Source organism: Pristiophorus japonicus, chromosome 13, assembly GCF_044704955.1.
Source record: "Pristiophorus japonicus isolate sPriJap1 chromosome 13, sPriJap1.hap1, whole genome shotgun sequence".
Lineage (NCBI taxonomy): Eukaryota > Metazoa > Chordata > Chondrichthyes > Pristiophoridae > Pristiophorus > Pristiophorus japonicus.
Window position 1 is genome coordinate 18,706,066 of NC_091989.1, and position 25,952 is coordinate 18,732,017.

At 45.8% G+C, this 25,952-nt stretch overlaps 1 protein-coding gene across 1 annotated transcript in view; it reads right to left on the reverse strand.

Moving 5' to 3' along the window:
- The window catches only part of chchd3a (coiled-coil-helix-coiled-coil-helix domain containing 3a), a 334,738-nt gene that overhangs the window by 281,746 nt on the left and 27,040 nt on the right, over positions 1-25,952 (reverse strand). The window lies entirely within an intron of this gene.

Here is a 25,952-nt window from a genome sequence, read left to right on the forward strand (position 1 = left end):
TGCTTATCTAGTCTCCCCTTACATGCATCGAAACCATTCACCTCAGTAACTCCGTGGTAACGAGTTCCACGTTTTCACCACTCTGGGGAAATAAATTTCTTCTGAATTTACTATTTGATTTCTTGGTGACTATTTTATACTGATAGCCTCTCGTTTTGCTCTTCCACACAAGTGGAAACACTACCTCGCTGTCCACACTATCATAGAAACATAGAAAATAGTGCATTGAGTAGGCCATTCGGCCCTTCGAGCCTGCACCGCCATTCAATGAGTTCATGGCTGAACATGCAACTTCAGTATCCCATTCCTACTTTCTCGCCATACCCCTTGATCCCCCGAGTAGTAAGGACGACATCTAACTCGTTTTTGAATATATTTAGTGAATTGGCCTCTATCAAAACGTTTCATAATTTTCATAGACCTCTATTTGGTCACCGCTCAGCCTTCTCTTTTCAAGAGAAAGGAGACTCAGCCTGGTCATCCTTCCCTGATAGTATATCCATCAGGGAAGAATGACAACGCTGGTTCCCTTTTTTGAACCCTCTCCAGTATTTCTATATGCTTTTTATAATATGGCTATTAGAATTGTACACAGTACTCCAACTTGGTCGAACCAAGGTTTGATACAAGTTTAGCGTAACTTCTTCACTTTTCAATTCTATCCCCTTTAGAAATAAACCCTCATGCTTGGTTTGCTTTTTTGGGGCCTTATTAACCTGTGTCGCTACTTTTAACGATTTGTTTTTTTATACTCCCAGATCCTTTTGCTCCGCGACCGCATTTAGATTCTGAGGGCCCAAGTTTCCACATGATTTGCGCCTGATTTTTTAGGAGCAACTGGTGGAGAACGGACTATCTTAGAAATCGCAATTCTCCACATTTTTTTTTTCTGCAGTTCTAGTCAGGTAGAACAGTTCCACTTTGGAACAGAATTTTTTTCTTGAACAGGGGGCGTGTCCGGCCACTGACGCCTGATTTCAAAGTTTCCACAGTGAAAACGTACTCCAAACGAACTAAGAATGGAGCAAGTGAAGATTTTTGTAGAGCTGAAAAAATCTTGTCTACACATTAAAAAAATCAGGCGCAGGTTACAAATTAGGCGTCCAGAACGAGGTGGGGGGGGGCGGGGGGAGAAAGGAAGTCATTAAATTCTATAATAAATCCTTATTTATACTTCTACAAATAAATCCAACCCGAATAAACATTTATAAGCAAAGAAAAGATTAAATAAACCATCTTCCTACCTGTGTGAAAGTGCTTCAGCCAGGGAGAATGCTACAGGCGTTCGTTCCCGCAAGGGGGAGGGGGGAGAAAGCCGTTGTTCCCGCTGGGGGGGGGGGGGAGGAGGAGAAAGCCGTTCGTTCCCGACGGCGGGCGGGGAGGGGGAGGGAAACGGCTGCCTCAATTTTCTGACGCTTCCTGCAGCCTTCTCACTGCTGCAAGAAGCCTCAGTGCTGATGGCAATGTGCTTTTATTTAAAAATGTTCAAAAATTAAACAGCTACAAAGAACTACAAAAATGGGCGAGTGCCAATGTTTCCTTCACACTGCGTGTGCGCGAACGCTCCAACGCGCACGTGCAGCGTTGCCGGCAGGAAAAAAAACTAATTTAAATGGTACCCGCCCCCTCCCACTTACAAAATCGGCGCGAGTGTAGGCTCCGCCCCTCTGGGCGCCACACCAAACAGACAAGGAGCTGCAGGGCGCTCCAGAATCGCGCGTTTTTTTTCCTGCGCCGTTTTAGGCGCGAAAAACGGGCACGCAGCTCGGAGGGGCGCCCGTTTTTTATCGTGTGGAAACTTGGGCCCTTATTTTCCAAGTAATATGTGACCTTCTTATTTTTAACCAAAATGTCATCCCTCACACTAACCTGTGCTGAAATTCATTTGCCAATTATATGCCCATTCTGCAAGTTTAATGATGTGTTCTTGTAATTTGTTGACTATCCTGCGCCCCCTCTTCCCCCCGCCCCCCCACCCCGCCATCCCCACCAACCCTCCCTACCCTGTACTAAAATGGTTGGCTTGGTTTGCAATGATTTTGTTTGAGCAAAAAGCCACAAAACAGAATTCTGGTAAAACATCCGAGAATTTTACACAGATGAAGTGAAAATTCAGTGCACGAAAACAGTAGAATAACTGATGTTCAAAACTGGTAAATAACAGCTGGCAGATATCAGTTTTCAGGGGAGAATGGGAAATTCAATTAATGTCTGACGTGTGGTAGGAGAGGATTGTTTTAGCTTTCAGCCATTTATGGATAACAGACTCTGGCAAACCATTCATTTTCCACTGTATCTGTGAATCAAAATGGTTTCAAACAAATTACCCTCTTCTTACAAGGCAGGTGGCAAGTCGACCTGCCCTTTATCCATTACAAACAAAGAAGAAAAATCTTTCTCGTTCCATGATGTATGTGCAGACGGCAGGAATGCATTATAACAACCTGACAGTCTTGAGTTTAAGGTTTAATGTTTAAATGAGTGAGTGGGCGACACAGGCTGCAAAACTGAATATTTTTGTGATAAGTGTTTTTGCCTGCAGACCGTCGGAGATTAAAGTCGCAATGTGTCACCAAAAACATTAAATTATTTTTCAGGCAAGAATATTTTCATATCAATCTACAAGATGCTGCTCCTAAGTAATTTTTTCATGGCATGTGTGTTGTTTTTTTCAACAGAAATTGATAGACAATATTTTTACATTTAACGGCAGATGATTGATAAGGCAACTACAAAGAGAACACAATCATTGGATCTGACAAAATGTAAGGCATTTTTTATTCTTATACTCAGAAGCTGTGATTAACATTTGTGCTATTATAATCAAAGAATAGGCTTGCAAGAGCTACATTAGCAACAAAACAAAATGTGCATGTACTGATGTGCGGTTGGGGTTTCAGATAAATCAAGCAAATAGAAAGTCAACCACTATATAAATTTAAAGGAAACTTTGTATGTTCCAGCATTCTTGTACATCAAATTTTACGTACTGCAACAGGTACAGAAGTCTGATTCTTGATCTCAAACCCAGTACTCTTCTGTTGCCACATTGGCAGGACAATCGAAGCCAGGAACACATCAAGGTTTTGGGATGATGTCACAAATACTAGCATCAAAACTCAAGTATTAGATCAAAATCATTTCAATATTAGTCACTGCTGACATGCCGAAAGATCTCCGACCGATTTCTGTCAACAAGATGTCACGGTCACAACAGGCTTTGTGATTAAATCACAATGTCTGACGAGCAATGATTTGGGGATTTATTCATTTGAGTCATACAGGGAGAACATCATGGGTTAGCTGTCGAGCAAAAGAGCATATTTGTGTCTGGGCTGCATTCCAGATGGATAACCCCATGAGAATTAAACTAGGCATAGTATGTTCTATCCTTGCTAAAAGTCAATTTATTTTCTTCCTTCCTTTGCAGGCAGTGAGGCAACCATCCATGCCTCCGGAAATGTTGTTCTTGAGCTGGCTGCTAGATGTGCCAAGGTGATTCTTAAAATTTCTCTCTGCTTCAACATTCCTTGATGGCACAGATGAGATTGGAAATGTAAGGAAAGAGCATTGGAGCCACAATTCACTTAAATACACAGGTGAAGGTAGCATTTGGCTTTATAATTTGCAATTTCCTGTGAGGTTCTGCTTCTTACAATTCGAGTCGTGTTCAACATATCCGAAGATAAATTAAACACTTTTAGAATGCGTTTGGTTTGTTCCAAGCTTTCCAATTTACACAAGCGTATTGTCTTCCAATTTAAAAAAAAATGTTCAATAATTTTCAATTCTAAGGAACTAGCTTGGAAACTCATTTGAAATGAACAGGACAGCGATTAAAAGCAATTTAATATAAGGCCGAAAATTGCGGTCGGAAGCTTCCTTGTATGAACGCCTCCGACCCAGAAAAAATCTACGAAACTGGGGATGTTGGCCTGAGGGAGAACGCTGACGTTGGTGCGCCGATTCTGCCAATGAATTTGGAGGATTTTGCGGAGGCAGCATTGGTGGTATTTCTCCAGTGCTTTGGAGGTGCCGACTGCACATAGTCCATGTCTCTGAACCATACAGGAAGGCAGGTATCACTGCTGCTCTGTAGACCATGAACTTGGTGCCGGGTTTGAGATCCTGGTCTTTGAACACTCTTTTTCTCAGGTGGCCGAAGGCTGCACTGGCACACTGAAGGCAGTGTTGGACTTCGTCATGGATGTCTGCCCTTGCTGGCAGTAGGCTCCCAAGGTATGTGAAGTGATCCACATTGTCCAAGGTCTCATTGTGGATCTTGATAACCGGGGAGCCGTAGTGTGTGACGGGGGGGGGGGGGGGGGGGCGGCAGGTTGGTCGAGCACCTTTGTCTTCGTGATGTTTAATGTGAGGCTCCGACTCTCGTATGCTCCAGTGAAGGCGTCAACGATGGTTTGGAGTTCAGACTCCGAGTGTGCACAAACGCAAGCGTCACCTGCATATTGTAATTCAATGACAGAGGTTGGAGCAACCTTGGATCTGGACAGGGGGCGTCGGAGGTTGAACAATTTCCCGCTTGTCCTGCAGATTAATTCCACTCCAGCGGGTAGCTTGTTAAGGGTGAGATGAAGCACTGCAGCAACGAAGATTGAGAAGAGCGTTGGTGCGATGACACAGCCTTTGCTTGACCCTGGTATTTGGTCTGTGGTGGATCCGCTGGTAAGAACCACAGTTTGCAGGTCATCGTGAAGCAGGCGGAGGATGATGACTGATTTTTGAGGACAGACGAATTTGAGAATGACACTCCATAATCCCTTGCGGTTGAGAGTCGAAGGCCTTTGTGAGGTCAAAGAAAGCCATGTACAGAGGTTGATGCTACTCCTTACATTTTCTGTAGATTTGTTGCACGGTGGACATCAAGTCCGTTGTGCCCCTTAATGGACGGAATCCGCATTGCGACTCTGGGAGGAGCTCTTCAGCCACTGGGAGGAGACGATTGGAGGATTCTTGCGATGATTTTTCCTGTGGCAGACTCCTCTGTAATTACCGCAGTTGGACCTGTCCCCTTTCTTGATGATCACGATGACTGCAACTCAGATCCCCTGTCATGCTCTCCTCCTTCCAAATTAAAAAGATGAAGTCATGGATTCGTGCCAAGAGTATTTCTCTGCCATGCTTCAGTACTTCAGTGGAGATTCCATCTGCTCCCAAGGCCTTCTTGTTTTTCAGTTGTCGGATGGCTTTTTCAACCTCATGCAGGGCTGGGATTGTGGCAAGGTAGTGACGAGTAACATGCTGCAGGATGGAGTCAAGGACACTAAGTCAAAGGCAGAGTCTTGGTTGAGGAGATCCTCGAAGTGCTCCTTCCAGTGGGCACTGATTGCGCCTCTGTCCTTGATGAGCACCTCTCTGTTCTTGGCTCTCAGTGGAATCGGACCTTGAGTGCTTGGGCCGCAGATAGACTTGACTACGCTAAAAAATCCACGCATGTCATGATTGTCAGCAAGATGCTGGATCTCCTAAAGAACAAATGGTGGGTTGAAAAAACGCAGGTCACAAGCTTTTCGTTGGACCTCGGCCTTCAGTTGTCTGTAGGTCTGCTTTCTTTCACTGGAGTTGTGGAGTTGTTTCCAATTCAGAAATGCCTTGTGTTTGTGGTTTATTAGTTCCAGGATCTCCTGGTCGTTTGCATCGAGCCAGTCTTGATGTTTTCTGGTAGAGTAACCAAGAGTTTCTTTGCAGGTGCTAATTATGGTGGACTTGAGGGTAGACTAGGCATTATGGACACTGCAGCTCCAGTTCATTGAAGGTCGTTGGGTTGTTATGAGGCATTGGCTGAGTCGGGCTTTCTTTGCAGGGTCTTTGAGTGCTTCAGCGTCTATCTTTTTGTGGCAGCATTTTTGTTGCCCCCCACTGTTTTGAAGCTATGTTGTTGGAAATATCAGAGCGGATTAGACGGTGGTCAGTTCAGGGATCGGCAGCTCTCATCATGGCGCGAGTGATGCGGATGTCCTTGCGGTCCCTCGCTCGGACGATGACATAGTCTAGCAGATGCCAGTGATTGGAGTGAGGGTGTTGCCAGGAGGCCATCTACTTGTCTGACAAAAAAAGGTGTTGGTTATGGCAAGACCATGTTCTGAGCATTTAGTCAAGAGGAGGATACCATTGGAGTTGGCTTTCCTTACCTCATCCCTGCCAATCACCCCTCTCCACAGATCTGTGTCCTTTCCAACTCTGGCATTAAAGTCACCAATGAGAATCAGCTTGTCGCCTGTTGGGACTTGGGACAGAGATTGTTCAAGGCTGGATTAAAATTCCTCCTTGGCCTCGTCTGTAGCTTCCAGGGTTGGGGCGTATGCACAGAGATGACCGTAGCATACTGGTTCCGGGTGAGCCGAAGGTCATGAAGCCTCAGAGTATTTGGAAAAAGTACAGGAGTTTGGACAGGATGTTCATTTTCTGAATGTTGATTCTGCCAAATTGGAACATTGGAAATGCTGTCCAGTGTGTCAGATGCTTTCTGACTACTCCCAGGAAGTTAACTCAGCAGAGTGCACTGTGTTCAAATACTTGATTCCTATTCGAAATCATTGAACAGAAACACATATTTACTGGCTGAGAAACACGTGCACTACCAGCCAGGTCTCTGTCTTACTTGTGTTATTTCATACCCCAATAGCCCACAATAAATGATTTCATGCCCAATGATGGCAGGTATTAAGTTGGGAAGTGGGGGTGGGAGGGTCTGACAAGGAGAACATTGTCTGTGACTGGCAAGATATTGCATTTGGTAACAGCATCTGATACCATATATCTTTGGATTGGTGTGGATCTGTATGGTGAGCAGGGAGGGGGCCGGTTGAGTGTGTGCAGTTTCTTCTCGGCAAGACTGAAGGTTGGAGAGGTCAGGACATGGTGGCTCCGATGGACTGAAAACTCCAATACGCAAGGCGATCTACTTAAATTAAACTTTTGATCATGACTATTTTCTCCAGCACATCCCTTGGGCAATACAATCAATTCTGCCAAATGTTTTTTCAACGTTGAACAACACAAGGCAGATTGCCTCAGTAAGTGAGTGACTTTTTATTTCTGCTTGCAGCTTTCAAAGCATTCATAAAATCTTAGTTCTGACTGGGTGTCTTCAGATCAGAAAATTTATTGCTTGGTAAAACTACAAATTCAGTGTAATGTGCATAAATGATTTTTTCCAACATCAGAACCCCATGCCTATACCATTATTAAATGCTTCATAACCTTGTTCTTGCACTTACTTTTTTGGAGGCAATTTCTCTTTCCTCCCCGAGCTGCAGTACTCACTCAAGGCTGAGAAAGAGGGCAGACAAATAGCTCCAAGGCTTGAGATTCACAAGCATGGTTTAGAGTGCCTCACTGGCCGAGTCTTACCTCACCAGCCAGTTTTGCCACCAAGATTTTAGAAAAACAAAATGGAAAGATTGTGAAATTTTGGAACTATGTCCTCTTGTATTATTAAAATCTTCAACAGTTTATAGATTGTTTTCTTCCAAATTAGGGTTGTGTCTGGAGGGATCCATCTGAACCACACCAGGGTGAAGTTCTTATGGTTACAATTCTGCCACTTTTGCTGATCGTAGTGGGACAATTTTAATTGCGAGTCTCACACAAGGTTGTCGCACAGTATTTGAGTGCTTTGGCTAAAGTGCAATTGTTTTCCTATCGCATGTTGGTGCCAATATTCTAAATATAGCTAATCTGGAGATTAAAACCCACCATATGGTAAATCAGGTGCCATACAAGTCCAGTGGCATTAAACGTATGCTTCTGACAACAACTGTAGTGGACCCCCTCAAATGTGTCACAACTCTCAAGAACCAAGAGTTGAGTGCAAGGCAATTATCCTTTTTACCTGCAACACTTTACAATGGAATTTGGATTATATTCTCATTAATTCTGCTTTTCATCCAAAAGGAGGAAGGTATTAAATGCAAGAACCACTTCGTACATAATAAATTACTTCTCCAATTCATTCACAATTAGATGATTCGAATAACTCTTTCGAAAATACTCTTCAACACAAAGGTAAATGAAACATCTAGTAATAGTCAACAAGGGGTTAACTTACCCACTACAATCCCGCAAAACTTTGATCTTTTGCAGTTTCTTGAAATCAAGAGGGTGAAACAGATGAATCTTGGTAAAAGAATTGCGACTTGAAGTGTGTCCTTCATGTTCAGATGATATAGCTAGAATACATGAGCCCCAAACACTCATGGGGGGGAAATTGCCCCCTCCTTTAATGCCCGCTACTGCCTCGACCGGGGCGGTAAGGCCTTTCCACCCGGGAGCAAGCAGTGGGGCCGGCTCATCCAGAATTGCCCCCAGGCCAGGGGCAGCAGAAAAAGGATTCCCCTGATCTCCATGTTTCTGCCCCAACTCCTTACCGCCCGGCGGCGACCCCTATCCACCCCCATTGGGAGAGCGCGGCCGCCAGCATTCAGTGCCCATGACAACTTTGCGAGGCGCGAAGCGACCAATGGGGCTGTCCTTAAAGGGGAGGGCGCACCACTGTGGCCACCATTTTATTTTCATGGTCAGTCGACCTGGCAATGGCGGCCGCTGGGTCGGCCAAGACGGCAACAGGCAGCCCGCACCCCATCTTGGGTACCGGGTCAAACCCCTCCCTGGTGGCCCAGTGGGCTCCACGTTAGCCTCGCAGCATCCCTCCCCTTTAAGTGAAGGGGAGGGACGTTGTGACGCAGCACACCAGCATCGCGCTGACGTCATCACCGCCGCACTGACATGTCAGCAGTGGTGATGGACACTGCCCCGCTCCCGATGCAAAATCACCACTACACCGCCTCAAAAGCGCCGGGAAGTAGTGTCAGAGTTGAGCCGAACTTTCCGGCTCCTCCATCTGACTTGCACCGTGATAATTCAAATTGCCTTCTCCAATTTCCCACTGAGGGCAATATCTGCCCATGGAGTTCTATCCATCTGAATGTATATCAGCCACTATATCAGATCATAAACCCAGCAGTCAGAACTGGCATATTTATACCTTTCTATTTCTTTTGATGTAAAAGGATTTTTTTCGCAGTCAACTTTTATGAGCATAAAAAAAAAAATCAGACAATTGTTGAGGTAGTTTGTTGACATGTGCCTGCATTGAACCCAGTAATTTATAAAACAGCAGGCTACACTTAGAGATTATATTGTGGTTAGCTCACTGCTAAAAACATATATGCAAGCCTAGAAGCAAAGAAATTCCAGTTTAGTCACAAGCGAAGCATTGTCCATTGATCTGCATTCCACCAGTCAGTGGCATTGAATGATCGAACAGTAAATACAAAACGAAAAAATGCATTGGAAATATTTGTTCCAACATCTGCAACAGTGATTACATGCCATGTATTGGCTCCCAATAGAAAAGGCAATATTCTTGTGCCAACCACACATACAAAGGTTAATGATCTCTGCATCTTAAGAAAACGTGCCCTGGTGTAACAATGCAAATGAAGTTAATTTGAAATGGAAGATCTGATACAGAAGCTCAAAACGATACTTGGAAAAGATTATTGGAATCAGTTTTCCAATAATTAATTACTTGGTCCAGGTTTTAACATGGATGTCCAATCCTTCTGTATTCGTGGGGAAGAAGGGGGAAACAGTTCAATGGTAGTGTTAATATCACTTACTTCGGCAAGAAAGACAAGTGCCACAATGAATGACACAGAAGCTAGAACTAATATTAGATAATAAGTAGATACAAAATATTTAGCACATTCGCAGGGTAAAGTTATTTAAAAAAACAAGAACGCCTGTCTGTGATGATGACTGGCTAATAAAATACAATTCTCAAAAATTAGACTTTTCAAAGTCACACATTAATGCAATTTTTTAATTATGAAGGAATGCTCCGGTTTTCATGACAAGAATTTCAAGGCCTTTAACGTGTCAGCATTTTTCGATTGAAAAACGATTGTAGATCTATCAGTCAGATTACCTGATCCATTAAGACTCCCAGAAGATGCAACCTTGTTCTCCGTGCTTATAGCTAATGTTGAAAAGCCAAGTTATAAAATACACTCACCATCCTGCCATAAGTTACAGTCAGCAATGATTAGAGTTGAAAGTTCAACAGCACATATGTTAGATGCTGAACTTTCGGACCGGCAGGCAGTTGAGACAACCATTAATGATACATTTCTCTAATCTTTGAGGAACATAAAAGCAAATGTTTAAACCAGAACTTGATGCAGAATTTGAAGTTGCCCAAGTATAAATGGGTGACTTTCAGGTTGCATTTGATAACAACACCAGAGTTCTGGAAGAGGATGTACCTTATTTCAATTTTATTTCTCAAAGAGGAGGGATGAAAAAAATATATTTGTCTCAGAAGGCAACTGCATAATTCTATTATTTCCCATGAATCATTTTATAATGAACTGAAAATCTCATTATAGCAGGGTTTTGAATTTTGGACACTTCTGGTCTCAACATTAAGTCAGGAACCCCTTGAGAATAATTTAGCAAAATGATGCAGTCCAATATTTTGCAACATTGCAATTTAGTGGGAGTTGTGTGGAAACTTAAGTCATCTGATTCGGCAGTTTAGATTCAGACATCCAGTGAAACAGAATGTACCAATAATCGCATGGCCAATTTGAGATACAAAGCATCAGTCAGACTCCCCACCGTCAGGTTCATACACACTACAAATGCCATAGTGAAGAAATCACAATGCTCTGTCCCCAGGATCACATTAGCCTCTTTCAAAGACTCAACTCTGAAATATTTTTTTTTTAAAAACAGGATACAGAGTTGTTATTTTAAAACCAAAAAGATTAATTGGATAAGAAAGTGTCAGAAGAAAATTTTATATATACTTTTTGAAAAGATTAAAAAGGAGAGTTCTTTCGTCATCGGCAGTTATAAGCAGCTGATTAAGTATTTTTACAGTTGTGCTACAAGGTGAGAAAGTAAATGGTAGTTTTGTAGTCGTGGAGACAGAAATTACTGATCCTGCTCAGTTAGAGTTAAACTGCTCTGTGACTTTTAGTGATTGTATAGGATGGTTTAACTAAGGACTGCGGAAAATGCACAGCCATTGGCATGAAACTGTCAACCTGAGGAAATTGTGGGGAACAGACAAATAAGGAAAATCAACCAAGAAAATGCATAACAATTAGAAACAAAAGTAAAAGTTGAGTACTTCATATTCCAGTGGCAGCCATCTCCCACTGTTAATGCTTATGCTTCATCTGAACCTGAGAACTCACAACCCATCAGAATAATGTGGCGACTGGAAGAGAACTAAACAAAATAATGAAAATACATTTCAAGTAGAGCTGCACTCTTCCAACCTCATCAAGGGTCATTATTTTACAGGTAGGTCAACTCACGAACCTTTTGCTGTTATTCTCTTCCAACCCCACACAGCTTGAAACAGCTGCACAAGCTGTGCACGGAACAGAAACAGATACGAGGCTCAATTTTCCACAATGCCATTTTTTGGTGTACTTAAAGAGTTACGCCCGTTTTTTTGGGGCTCAACTACGCTAAAAGAAAAATCATCCAACCTTCCCCATTTGAATTGTTGATTTTGGCGGCGCGAAGCCTGTTCTTTAGCTTTGGGGCGGAGCCTAAGATCTGCACCAAAAAGATGGGGTTGCTCGAGTCACAAGGGACACACTGAGGGCTGAGGCTGGAAAGACAAATATACAAGACATTTTGGCCAGTTCACAGCAACCTGCACAAACAACTTTGCAGCAGCTTACCAGCATGAAATTATTGAACAGTTTATGCCAAAAGTCTATCTCACCCCTGCCTTCCCGGTGCTGCTCCTAACCCTGCCCGAAAGGCTTCCTTCCCCTGCCGGGGTCGGGTGCTGTTCCTAACCCTGCCCGAAAGGGCTCCCCCACCCCCGCTTCGCCCTCCCACGCCCCCGCCTCACCTCGGCCTTGGAACTGGATATTCTGTTCTGATTCACTTACCTGTGCTGATTTTATTAACTGCCAAGAAGGTTTTTCCAGAGCGATCACATATGCCGTCCGAAGAAAATTTGGAGTAAATCAGAGCTGGCCAAACTTGCTTAAATGGCCAGAATTGGTGCGGGTGGCAGGTTACACTCCCAATGAGTTAAAAATCGTAGCCTAAAAAAATCCTACCCGAGTGAATTACACTCGTGCAGAAATTTTGGGGAAATTTGGAGATTTTAATTTACTCCAAAAAAAAACGGCACAGATAATTAAGGAAATTGAGCCCGGAACAGAAACAGATACAATATGCTACAGATATTCAGTTTACCTAGAATCATAGAATCTTACAGACAGAAGGGGTGATTTGGCACGTTATGCCTGTGCCAGCTCATTGAAAGAGCTCTTCAGTTTAGTCCCACACGCCAGCTTTTACGCCATAACCCTGCAAATTTGTTTACATGTCCAACTGCCTTTTAAAAGTTCCTAACATCTTCACCGAGGCGTACGAAAGCATGGGCCTGACACTAAACATCCGTAAGACAAAGGTGCTCCACCAACCTGACTCCACCACACAGCACTGCCCCCCGGTTATTCTCCATACCTCGGGAGCCTACTATCAGCAAGGGCAGACATCGACGATGCGGTCCAACACCGCCTCCAGTGTGTCAGCGCAGCTTTCGGTCGCCTGAAGAAGAGAGTACTTGAAGGCCATGACCTCAAATCTGGCACCAAGCTTATGATTTGCAGGGCTGTAGTGATACCTGCCCTCCTGTATGGCTCAGAGGCGTGAACCATATGCAATAGACACCTCCAAGCGCTGGAGAATTACCACCAACGCTGCCCCACTGGGACGATAGACGCACCGTCAGTGTTCTCAATCAGGCCAACATCCCCAGCATCGAAGCACTGACCACACTTGACAAGCTCCGTTGGGCGGGCTACATCGTCTGCAGGCCCGACACGAGACTCCCAAAGCAAGCGCTCTATTCGGAACTCCTGCATGGCAAGCGAGGCGAAGGTGGGCAGACGAAACGTTTGAAGGACACCCTCAAAGCCTCCTTGAAAAAGTGCAACATCCCCACCGGCACCTGGGAATACCTGGCCCAAGACCGCCCTAAGTGAAGGAAGAGCATCCAGGAGAGTGGAGAGCACCTTGGGTCTCATTACCAAGAGCATGCAGAAAACAAGCGCAGGCAGCGGAAAGAGCATGCGGCAAACCAGACTTCCCACCTACTCTTTCCTTCAACGACTGTCTGTCCCACCTGTGACAGAGACTGTAATTCCCGTATTGGACTGTACAGTCACCTGAAAACTCAGAGTGGAACCAAGTCTTGCTTGATTTCGAGGGACTACCTATTATAGAATCCGATTCCACCACTCTAAGGTAGCGTGTTCCAGATGACAACAACCCTCCTTGTGAAATAATTTCCCATTTCCCCTCTAATTTTTCTGTCAATTATTTTAAATCTATGATCCACTTGTCAGAGGAAAAAGCACAATGAGGTCTCCCCCTTAACCTTCTCTCCTCCAAGGAGACCAATCCCAGCGTCTCCAATCTCTCCACATAACTAAACTCCTTCATCCTTGGAACCATCCTGGTAAACCTCCTCTGACACCCTCTCCAAGACCTGGACATCCTTCCAAAGGTGTGGTGCCCCTTTCAGCCTGTCTATGTCCTCCTAAAGTCTGCGACTATTCTATTCACTATTTACTGCGTTGCTAAGTTTTGTACCATCTGCAAACTACAAAACTGTACTCCCTATACCCAAGTCAAAGTCATTCTGCAATCAGAGAACCGATGATCCTAATGCCAACCACAAATCCACTGCATACTTCTCTCCAGTCAGAAAAACATCCGTTAACCACTACTCTATGGCTCCTATCCCTTAGCCAATTATGTACCCAAGTTACAACTGTCCCTTGAATACCATGTGCTTCTATTTTCCGAATAAGTCTTCATCAAATGCCTTTTGAAAGTCCACTCATACACTTCATTCATCAACCCTCTCGGTTACTTCATCAAAGAACTCAATCAGCTTAATCAGATATTGAACAAGTCAGGACTGGTTTCCTATCTTTCCTCAGCAACCTGGAATGCAGCCCATCTGGACCAAGTGACTTGTTGAAGAATACCAACCTCTTAAGCATCTCCTTTCTTTCTCGATTGATCCTATCCAATATCTTTACTCCCCTTCCCTCTACTCGGGAAAGGCAAGCTGAAGTAATATATAAACAAAGACTTGAATTTATTTTGCACTTTATCACCCCTCTCAGAAACACCTCAAAAGAGGAGCACATGTAAATAATTAAAAAGAAAATAAAGTTGCAGCATTTATATCGTGTCTTTCAGAATCTCAGGATATGCCAAAGCGCTTTAAAGCCAATGGAGTATTTTTGAAGTGCAGTCACTGTCATAATGTACTGCCTTATCATGTCCCTCACCATGTCCCAAAGGGCTTTACAACAAATTATTTTTTTTTGAAGAGCAGTCTGTGCTGGTATGTCGGCAGGCATAAACATAGCAACATAGAAAGTAGGTGCAGGAGTCGGCTATTCGGCCCTTCAAGCCTGCACCACCATTCAATATGGTCATGCTTGATCATGCAACTTCAGTACCCCATTCCTGCTTTCTCTCCATACCCCTTGATCCCTTTAGATACAAGGGCCACATCTAACTCCCTTTTCATGAACTGGCCTCAACAACTTTCTGTGGTAGAGAATTCCACTGATTCACAATTCTCTGAGTGAAGAAGTTTCTCCTCATCTTGGTCCGAAATGGCTTATCTCTTATCCTTAGACTGTGACCCCTGGTTCTGGACTTCCCCAACATTGGGAACATTCTTCCTGCCTCAAACCTGTCCAAACCCATCAGAATTTTATATTTTTCTATTAGATCCCCCCTCATTCTTCTAAATTCCAGTGAATATAAGCCTAGTCGATCCAGCCTTTCTTCATAGGTCAGTCCTGCAATCCTGGTGAACCTTCGCTGCACTCCCTCAATAGCAAGAATGTCCTTCCTCAGATTAGGAGACCAAAACTGCCACAATACTCAACGGGGTTAAGTTTCGGCCCGAGTTGCTGCTCCTATTTTTTTTGGAGCAACTAGTTTAGAATGGAGTATCTTAGGAATTGCAATTCTCGGCCTTTAGTTTGCTCCAGTTCTAGTGAGTTGGAACAGTTTCATTTTAGAACAGATTTTTTTTCAAAAAGGGGGCGTGTCCGGCCACTTACGCCGGTGTTTCAAGTTTAGGCAGCAAAAACTTACTCCAATTAACTTAGAATGGAGTAAGTGTAGATTTTTGTACGCTCAGAAAAACCTTGCCTACACTTAGAAAATCAGGCGTAGGTTACAAATTAGGCGTAGAGAACGAAGTGGGCGGGCGGCGGGGGGGCGGACGGGAGGGAGGGGGATTTACAAACATTAAACACTTCACTTTTACAAATAAAGAGCCATCAACAATAAATGATAAATAAATCAATAAATAAACCAATAAATCAATCCAAATTAAAAAAAATAATAAATAAAACATTATTTCTACTCACCTACTGCAGCACCAGGGAGGAGGGGTGTGGAGGGGATGGGGAAGAAGATGACTGGGGGTGGGGGGGGTGAAAGAAGATGACCTGGGAGGGGGGGAGAAAGAAGACGACTTGGGGGGGGGGGGGGGGGGGGGGGGGAGAAGACGACGGGGGGGGGGGGGGGGTGGGTGGAGAGAAGACGACTGGGGGGGGGGGGGGTGGAGAGAAGACGGCTGGGGGGGGGGGGGGAGGCGGAGAAGACGACTGGGGGGGGGGCGCGGAGAAGACGACTGGAGGGGGGGGAAGACGACGGGGGGGGGGGGGGGGAAGACGACTGGGGGGGGGGGGAAGACGACTGGGGGGGGGGGAGAAGACGACTGGGGGGGGGGCAGAAAGACGACTGGAGGGGGGGGGGCAAGAAGACGACTGGAGGGGGGGGGGCAAGAAGATGACTGGGGGGGGGGCAAGAAGACGACTGGAGGGGGGGGAGGAATGACGATGGGGTGGGGGGAGGAATGACGATGGGGTGGGGGGAGGATTGACGATGGGGTGGGGGGAGGAATGAAGATGGGGTGGGGGGAGGAATGAAGATGGGGGGGGAGGAATGATGATGGGGGGGGAGGAATGATGATGGGGGGGGAGGAATGATGATGGGGGGGGAGGAATGATGATGGGGGGGGAGGAATGATGATGGGGGGGGAGGAATGATGATGGGGGGGGAGGAATGATGATGGGGGGGGAGGAATGATGATGGGGGGGGGAGGAATGATGATGGGGGGGGGAGGAATGATGATGGGGGGGGAGGAATGATGATGGGGGGGGAGGAATGATGATGGGGGGGGAGGAATGATGATGGGGGGGAGGAATGATGATGGGGGGGGAGGAATGATGATGGGGGGGGAGGAATGATGATGGGGGGGGAGGAATGATGATGGGGGGGGAGGAATGATGATGGGGGGGGAGGAATGATGATGGGGGGGGGGGAGGAATGATGATGGGGGGGAGGAATGATGATGGGGGGGGAGGAATGATGATGGGGGGGGAGGAATGATGGGGGGGGGGAGGAATGATGGGGGGGGGGGAGGAATGATGGGGGGGGGGGAGGAATGATGGGGGGGGGAGGAATGATGGGGGGGGGAGGAATGATGGGGGGGGGGAGGAATGATGGGGGGGGGAGGAATGATGGGGGGGGAGGAATGATGGGGGGGGGGAGGAATGATGGGGGGGGAGGAATGATGGGGGGGGGAGGAATGATGGGGGGGGAGGAATGATGGGGGGGGAGGAATGATGGGGGGGGAGGAATGATGGGGGGGGAGGAATGATGGGGGGGGAGGAATGATGGGGGGGGGGGAATGATGGGGGGGGAGGAATGATGGGGGGGGAGGAATGATGGGGGGGAGGAATGATGGGGGGGGGAGGAATGATGATGGGGTGGGGGGAGGAGGAATGATGATGGGGTGGGGGGAGGAGGAATGATGATGGGGGGGGGAGGAATGATGATGGGGGGGGGGAGGAGGAATGATGATGGGGGGGGAGGAAGGGAGGAATGATGATGGGGGGGGAGGGGGAGGAATGATGATGGGGGGGGGGGGGGGAGGGGAGGAATGATGATGGGGGGGGGGGGGGGGGAATGATGATGGGGAGGAGGAGGAATGATGGGGGGTGTGGAAATGTATTTTTATCTCAGCTGATACCATACGGTATTTGTGTGCCCTTTGCAAAATATATATAAAAAAATGGAGTCCTGGCCCTTCCAGAACTTTCTGCATTTTAGCAGTCGGCTTGCATCAACAGCTAAACCTGGTTTGAGATGGCTGATGGCCATCAGACAGCTAGGAGACAAGTCATGCTGAGACAAGTACCCCCCCATGGTGTTCTCCTATTGTCTACACGACAGGAGTTCCATGTCACCCCACCCTTATCTTCCAGACTCAAACCACCAGCCATTATCTCTTCTCGAGACCTCATCCATTTGATGCAAACAGATAAACTGACTAGGAAATTGAACAATCCTGACGCAATACAAGACAGGTGATAGCCCATTACCTCATTCTCATGGAGTAATGGCCGGCTGGCCAACTGATAACCCTGACAAAAGGAAATATCTGTCAACCATGTCAGGACCAGGATATAGTAATTAACTCTTTATCTTTATTCACTGACTGTGAGACAGAGCAATACACAGCGAGAGGCCAGAACTTGGGTTTTACTGTATAAATATCTTGTGAAACTGTACCATTTCGGAGGTGTTCACTTAGCCCTTGACTGAGTGTGACCTGCCCCTTGCTAGCAAGTAAATTAAAGAAACTTCTGCCGGAGCTGAAAGTGTCGGAGTCATTCTTTTCGGAGGTCTAGATTTCGACAGGGGGGAGGAATGATGATGGGGGTGGAGGGGGGGGAGGAATGATGATGGGGGTGGAGGAAGGGGAGGAATGATGATGGGGGTGGAGGAAGAGGAGGAATGATGATGGGGGTGGAGGAAGAGGAGGAATGATGATGGGGGTGGAGGAAGAGGAGGAATGATGATGGGGGTGGAGGAAGAGGAGGAATGATGATGGGGGTGGAGGAAGAGGAGGAATGATGATGGGGGTGGAGGAAGAGGAGGAATGATGATGGGGGTGGAGGAAGAGGAGGAATGATGATGGGGGTGGAGGAAGAGGAGGAATGATGATGGGGGTGGAGGAAGAGGAGGAATGATGATGGGGGTGGAGGAAGAGGAGGAATGATGATGGGGTGGAGGAAGAGGAGGAATGATGATGGGGGTGGAGGAAGAGGAGGAATGATGATGGGGGTGGAGGAAGAGGAGGAATGATGATGGGGTGGAGGAAGAGGAGGAATGATGATGGGGGTGGAGGAAGAGGAGGAATGATGATGGGGGGTGGAGGAGGAATGATGATGGGGGTGGAGGAGGAATGATGATGGGGGTGGAGGAGGAATGATGATGGGGGTGGAGGAGGAATGATGATGGGGGTGGAGGAGGAATGATGATGGGGGTGGAGGAGGAATGATGATGGGGGTGGAGGAGGAATGATGATGGGGGTGGAGGAGGAATGATGATGGGGGTGGAGGAGGAATGATGATGGGGGTGGAGGAGGAATGATGATGGGGGTGGAGGAGGAATGATGATGGGGGTGGAGGAGGAATGATGATGGGGGTGGAGGAGGAATGATGATGGGGGTGGAGGAGGAATGATGATGGGGGTGGAGGAGGAATGATGATGGGGGTGGAGGAAAAAGATTGGGGAGGAAGATGATGATTGTGGGGGGGTGGGAAGAAGATAATTGTTGGGGGGGGGGTAGAAGAAGAGAGGACGATGGGGGGCGGGGGGGGGAGGAGAAAGAAAGAACACAACGACGACGACCCGCACGCAGCTGATGCCGGGCTGCCGACTCTTCAGGCGGGTCCCGCCCCAGCGAGATGTGGGCAGGTGGGCCCCGCTGCCGATGAAGCCGGGCCCTGCCGACTCTCCGGGCAGGGCCTGCTCCAGCGAGATGCAGGGTGGGCGGGCGGGCCCCGCCGACGACGAAGATGCTGGGCCCCGCCGAGGACTCCATGCTATTTGCTTTCTTTGCTGCCTGCTGCACCTGCATGCCTAGCTTCAATGACGAATGTACCGTGACACCCAGGTCTTGTTGCACCCTGCCTTTTACTAATCTGTCACCATTCAGATAATAATATGCTTTCCTATTTTTGCCACCAAAGTGGATAACCTCACACTTATCCACATTATACTGCATCTGCCATGTATTTGCCCATTCACCTAACCTGTCCAAGTCCACCTGCAGCCTCCTAGCATCCTCCTCGTAGCTCGCACTGCCAGCCAGCTTAGTGTCATCTGCAAACTTGGAGATATTACATTCAATTCCTTCATCTAAATCATTTATGTATATTGTAAACAGCTCGGGTCCCAGCACTGAACCTTGCCGCACCCCACTAGTCACTGCCTGCCATTCTGAAAAGGACCCGTTTATTCCCACTCTTTGCTGCCTGTCTGCCAACCAGTTCTCGATCCAATACATTACCTCCAATACCATGTGCCTTAATTTTGCACACTAATCTCGAATGTGGAACCTTGTCAAAAGCCTTTTGAAAGTCTAAATACACCACATCCACTGGTTCTCCCTTTTCCACTCTACCAGTTACATCCTCAAAAAACTTTGGATTTGTCAAGCATGATTTCCCTTTCATAAATCCATACTGACTTGGACCGATCCTGTCACTGCTTTCCAAATGCGCTGCTATTACATCTTTAATAATCGATTCCAGCATTTTCCCCACCACCGATGTCAGGCTAACCGGTCTAAAATTCCATGTTTTCTCTCTCCCTCCTTTTTTTAAACAAAGTGGGGTGACATCAGCTACCTTCCAATCCATAGGAACTGAACCAGAGTCCATGGAATCTTGGAAAATGACCACCAATGCAACTACTATTTCTAGAGCCACTTCCTTCAGTACTCTGGGATGCAGACTATCAGGCCCTGGGGATTTATCGGCCTTCAGTTCCTTCAATTTCCCCAACACCATTTTCTGACTAATAAGGATTTCCCTCAGTTCCCCCTTCTCGCTTGACTCTCAGTCCCCTAGTTTTTTCGGGAGGTTATTCGTGTATTCATTCGTGAAGACAAAACCAAAGTATTTGGTCAATTGGTCTGCCATTTCCTTGTTCCTCATTATGAATTCACCTAATTCTGACTGCAAGGGATCTACATTAGTCTTCACTAATCTTTTTCTCTTCACAGAGCTATAAAAGCTTTTGCAGTCAGTTTTTATGTTCCCTGCAAGCTTACTCTCCTACTCTATTTTCCCCCTCCCAATGAAATGCTTAGTCCTCCTCTGTTGAATTCTAAATTTCTACCAGGCCTCAGGTTTGCGACTTTTTCTGTCCAATTTATATGCCTCTTCCTTGGATTTAACACTTCCCCCATGTTTGCCACGGTTGAGCCACCTTCCCTTTTTTATTCTTATGCCACACAGAGATGTACAATTGTTGTCGTTCATCCATGTGATATTTTTATGTCTGCCATTACCTATCCACCATCAACCCTTTGAGTATCATTCTCCAGTCTATCTTCGCTAATTCATGTCTCATACCATCGAAATTTCCTTTCTTTAAGTTCAGGACCCTAGTCTGTGAATTAACTGTATCACTCTCCATCTTAATGAAGAATTCTACCATAATATGGTTACTCTTCTCCAAGGGGCCCTGCATGACCAGATTGCTAATTAATCCTCTCGTTACACAAGACCCAGTCCAGGATGGCCTGCTCTCGAGTTGGTTCCTTGACATATTGGTATAGAAAACCATCCCTTATACACTCCAGGAAATCCTCCGCCACAGTATTGCTACCAGTTTGGTTAGCCCAATCAATATGCAGATTGAAGTCACCCATGATAACTGCTGTACCCTTATTGCACGCGTCCCTAACTTCCTGTTTGATGCCATCTCCAACCTCCCTACGACTGTTTGGTGGTCTACACACAACTCCCACTAACGTTTTCTGCCCTTTGGTGTTTCGCAGCTCTACCCAGAGATTCCACATCATCCAAGCTAATGTCCTTCCTTACTATTGCGTTAATCTCTTTAGCCAGTAACGCTACCCCACCTCCTTTTCCTTTCTGTCTGTTTGTCCTTCCTGAATATTGAAAACCTCTGGATGTTGAGTTCCCAGCCTTGGTTACCTTGGAGCCATGTCTCCGTAATCCATGGCAACCGATTTGCACACAGCAAGGTTCCACAAATCAAAATACCAGATAATCTTGTTTTTAATGGTGTTGATTGATGGAAGAATGCTTGCCAGAACACCAGGAAATCTCCCTGCTCTTCTTCAAGATAGTGCTATGGAGCTTCGACAATCACCCGAGCAGGCATACGGACCTTGATTTAATGATTGATCCAAAAGGCACCAGGTTGACAATGCACCACTTTCAGAAATGTACTCCAGTGTCAGCTGAGATTATTTGTTCAAGTCCATGGTGGAGAATGAGCCAGTGCAACCAATATAAATATATAAAATAAGTACCTCTTGAAGGATAAAGACAATACACTAATTTATCAATAATGTAAAACACTGCGGCTGCTGGAAACCTGAAATAAAAAAAGATTTAAAAATGCTGGAAATACTCAGGTAGCATCTGTGTAGAAAGATAGAGGTAATGTTTCAGCTCGATGACCTTCCATGAGAACTCCGATTGATCATTATAGGCAGTCCCTCGGGATCGAGGAGGACTTGCTTCCACTCCCAGTGAGTTCTTTGATGGCTGAACAGTCAGATACGAGAGCCACATACCCTGTTACAGGTGGGACAGACATTCATCGGGAGAAGGGGTTGGTAGGGCTGGTTTGCCGCGCGCTCCTTCCGCTGCCTGCGCCTGGCCTCTTCATGCTCCTTGCGTCGAACGAGACTCAAAGAGCTCAACGCCCTCCCGGATGTGGCCAGGGTCTCCCAGGTGTCAGTGGTGATGTCGCACTTTTACCAGAGATCATTTGAGGGTGTCCTTATAACGTTTCCACTGTCCTCCTTTGGCTCGTTTACCATGAAGGAGCTCCGCATAAAGCATTTGCTGAGGGAGTCTCCTCTCTGGCATGCGTACTATGTGGCCTGCCCTGCGAAGCTGACCGAGTGTGGTCAGTGCTTCAATACTGAGGATGTTAGCCTGGTCGAGGACACTGATATTGGTGCGCCTGTCCTCCCAGGAGATTTGCAGGATCTTGCGGAGACATCGTTGGTGATATATCTCCAGTGACTTGAGGTGCCTTCTGTACATCGTCCATGCCTCAGACCCAGACAGGAGGGCGGGTATTACTGCAGTCTGTAGACCAAGAGTTTGGTCGTAGGTTTGAGGGCCTGGTCTTGAAACACTTTTTTCCACAGGCGGCCAAAGGCTGTGCTGGTGCACTGGAGGCGATGCTGAATCTCCGCATCAATGTCTGCCTTTTTGATAAGAGGCTCCCGAGATTTGGGAAATGAACTCCGATTACCACTCCATTTACGTACATTGATCTCTTTGTTCAATCCAATAGTGACTTGATCATCTTCCACCTTCCAGTTCTGACAAAGATTCTTACCTGTAATGTATGCACTTGTATATGCTTACAGGTTTGTTGAGCTGTTGAGTTGGGAGTTGCTTAGTCAGTCACCTCATGTTCACAAGACTCAATAAAATCCCAGCCAGTTGGGTTCGGGGGATCCACGATGAGGCAGTGGTTGTGAGCCTGGTGGATAAACTGGTAATGTGTAGTGTGATTGTCAAACCTTTGCTATTAAACCAACTAGTTCTTAAGAGCAATGTGTTGCTATGAATTCTTAAGCAAAGAACCCATGAAGCAAATACATTCCAATACCCAAAACATTAGCGTATCTGTTCTCTTTGTTGATGCCGATGCACTGGTTTATTTTCAGTATTTTATGTTTTATCTCAGATATCTGCATTTACAGTTGTTTTCTTTTTATCCTTCCAATACACATTTCATCTCTTCACTTTTGATCCTTGGTGGTGTCCTGCATTGGGACATGACATCTTCTCAGAGTACTGTGTGTACTTGAAACCCTAGATGTTGATTATCCAGTTCGATAATGATCAAGACTCAGACAAACTGACAAGCTGATGTTCAAAATTAAGTGTTATCTGAAATACCGCATATCAAAATTAGATTGTTTAAAATTAATAACCCATCATAAAACAAGAAAAAAATGATACCAGTTCATATAGAAACTGTGATGGTGAGCACATAGCAGCAGTAAAAGTGCAGATTTGATTAAAACTGATTTGTCGTGAAGTTAAGATTAAAATATACAAGAACAAATAATTTTAATTCAGCCACTGTGCCCCATATTTCAATGTGATGAACAAGAACAGTATCAAACCGGTTGTAAAATTTGTAGCTAATTCTTTAAAACAAACTCTACCTTGATTAATTTCATCCTTACAAATAATAGCATAAATTTTCTGTGCAGCATTTAGAAATTTTCAATCACAGAACATCATAGTCGAACCTGTTCCACTATTATGGCTGATCTGCACCCCAACTCCATTTACCCCAGTTTGGTCCATATCCCTTGATACCCTGACCCAATAAAAATCTATTGATCTCAGTCCTGAAAACGTCAATTGACCCAGCATCCACAGCCTTTTGGGAGGATTTCAACTCCAGTGTGTGTGCAAAAGTGCTTCCTGATTTCCCTGCTAAATGGCCTCGCTCTAATACTGTATTAAGATTATGCTCTCTTCTTCTGGCTTCCCCCACAAGAGAAAAACATTTCACTGTATTCATTATTTTAAACACCGCGATTATAGCATCCCTCAACCTTCTAAATTCAAGCAAATACAAATGGCATGTGGACAAATGTGAGGTTATCCACTTTGGGGGCAAAAACAGGAAGGCAGAATATTATCTGAATGGCGTCAGATTAGGAAAAGGGGAGGTGCAACGAGACCTGGGTGTCATGGTACATCAGTCATTGAAAATTGGCATGCAGGTACAGCAGGCGGTGAAGAAGGCAAATGGTATGTTGGCCTTCATAGCTAGGGGATTTGAGTAGAGGAGCAGGAAAGTCTTACTACAGTTGTGCAGGGCCTTGGTGAGGCCTCAGCTGGAACATTGTGTTCAGTTTTGGTCTCCTAATCTGAGGAAGGACGTTCTTGCTATTGAGGGGGTGCAGCAAAGGTTCACCAGACTGATTCCCGGGATGGCAGGACTGACATATGAGGAGAGACTGGATCGACTGGGCCTGTATTTACCGGAGTTTAGAAGGATGAGAGGGGATCTCATAGAAACATGAAATTCTGACGGGACTGGACAGGTTTGATGCAGGAAGAATGTTGCCGATGTTGGGGAAGTCCAGAATCAGGGGACATCATCTTCGGATCAGGGGTAGGCCATTTAGGACTGAGATGAGGAGAAACTTCTTCACTCAGACAGTTGTTAACCTGTGGAATTCCCTACCGCAGAGAATTGTTGATGCCAGTTCATTGGATATATTCAAGAGGGAGTTCGATATGGCCATTATGGCTAAAGGGATCAAGGGGTATGGGGAGAAAGCAGGAAAGGGATACTGAGGTGAATGATCAGCCATGATCTTATTGAATGGTGGTGTAGGCTCGAAGGGCCGAATGGCCTACTCCTGCACCTATTTTTTATGTTTCTATGTTTCTCAGTTTATGCAACCTGAACTCCGATGATCGAGGGTCATTCTGATGAATTTGTGCTGAACCCCCTCCAAGGACAACACACCATGTCTGACATGGTGCCCAAACTGAATGCAGTATTCCAGAGGGGTCTGACCAAGGTTCTGCACAACTGAGCACCAATGTTCCTTCTATATTGGATGGTCGCACAGCTCTCTGCCGGTCCTGCGACAACCCTTCGAGATGTGCGCTCCTCCAATTCTGGCCTCTTGCACATTCCCGATTTGAATCGCTCCACCATTGGCGGCCGTGTCTTCAGCTGCCAGGGTCCTCAGCTCTGGAATTCCCTTCCTAAACCTCACCGCCTCTCTACCTTTCTTTTCTCCTTTAAAACCTACCTCTTTGACCAAGCCTTTGGTCATCTCCCGATATCTCCTAACTTGGTTCGGTGCCAAATTTTGTTTGAGAACACTCCTGTGAAATGCCTTCAGAAAAAAAGACTTGCACTTATATAGCGCCTTTCATGACCACCGGACAACACAAAGCTCTTTACAGCCAATTAATTACCTTTTGAAGTGCAGTCACTGTTGTAATGTAGGAAACGTTTTACTATGTTAAAGGCGTTACATAAATGCAAGTTGTTGTTAATTTGGGCAGTGACAGAAAGTTTTTAGTGCAAAACTTAATGCAGCATCTTCCAGCCATTCAAGTGTGCGGAGCACCAAAGCTCAATTGCGTTCTCACAAAAGATGTGCACTTTCCAGCTGGACAGCAGTCAGGAGGCTGAACCCCAACCAATTGTTGTTCTTCCGAGCCTCAGCACAATGAGACAATCTGTTGTGCCACCACTGAGATCATCTAGTTTAACAAAGTCAAGGAATTGAACCAGAGATCTGCAGCATAGTACATGGTGCATTTAATGACTCAGCTAATGTAGAGCTCAATATTGATGAACGTTTGTGCTCACAGTAATTGAGATCACCGAGGTAGAATGAAACTATTTTTTCCACATTTGACAACAATTCTCACCAGTTACTTCCTCTGTTCGGGTCCAGCAAAGTAAAGGCCCTCTATTCTGCTAACTTTAGACCTTTTCCCCCAACCAGACATCCTTACACCATTAACATGAATTGTTTAATTTCCTATACCATAACATGAAAAATAGCAGGATTAGGCCATACTGCCCATCTAGCCTGCTGCACCATTCAATAAGATAAAGGGAATCTTTGACCTTAACTGCATTTTCCCACCCGATGCATCTCTTGATGCTCAAAAATCTAGCGATTTGAGTCTTAAATATACTCAATGACTGAGTATCCACAGTCTTCTGGAGGTGAGAATTCCAAAGATTCACAACCGTCTGAGTGAAGAAATTTCTCATCT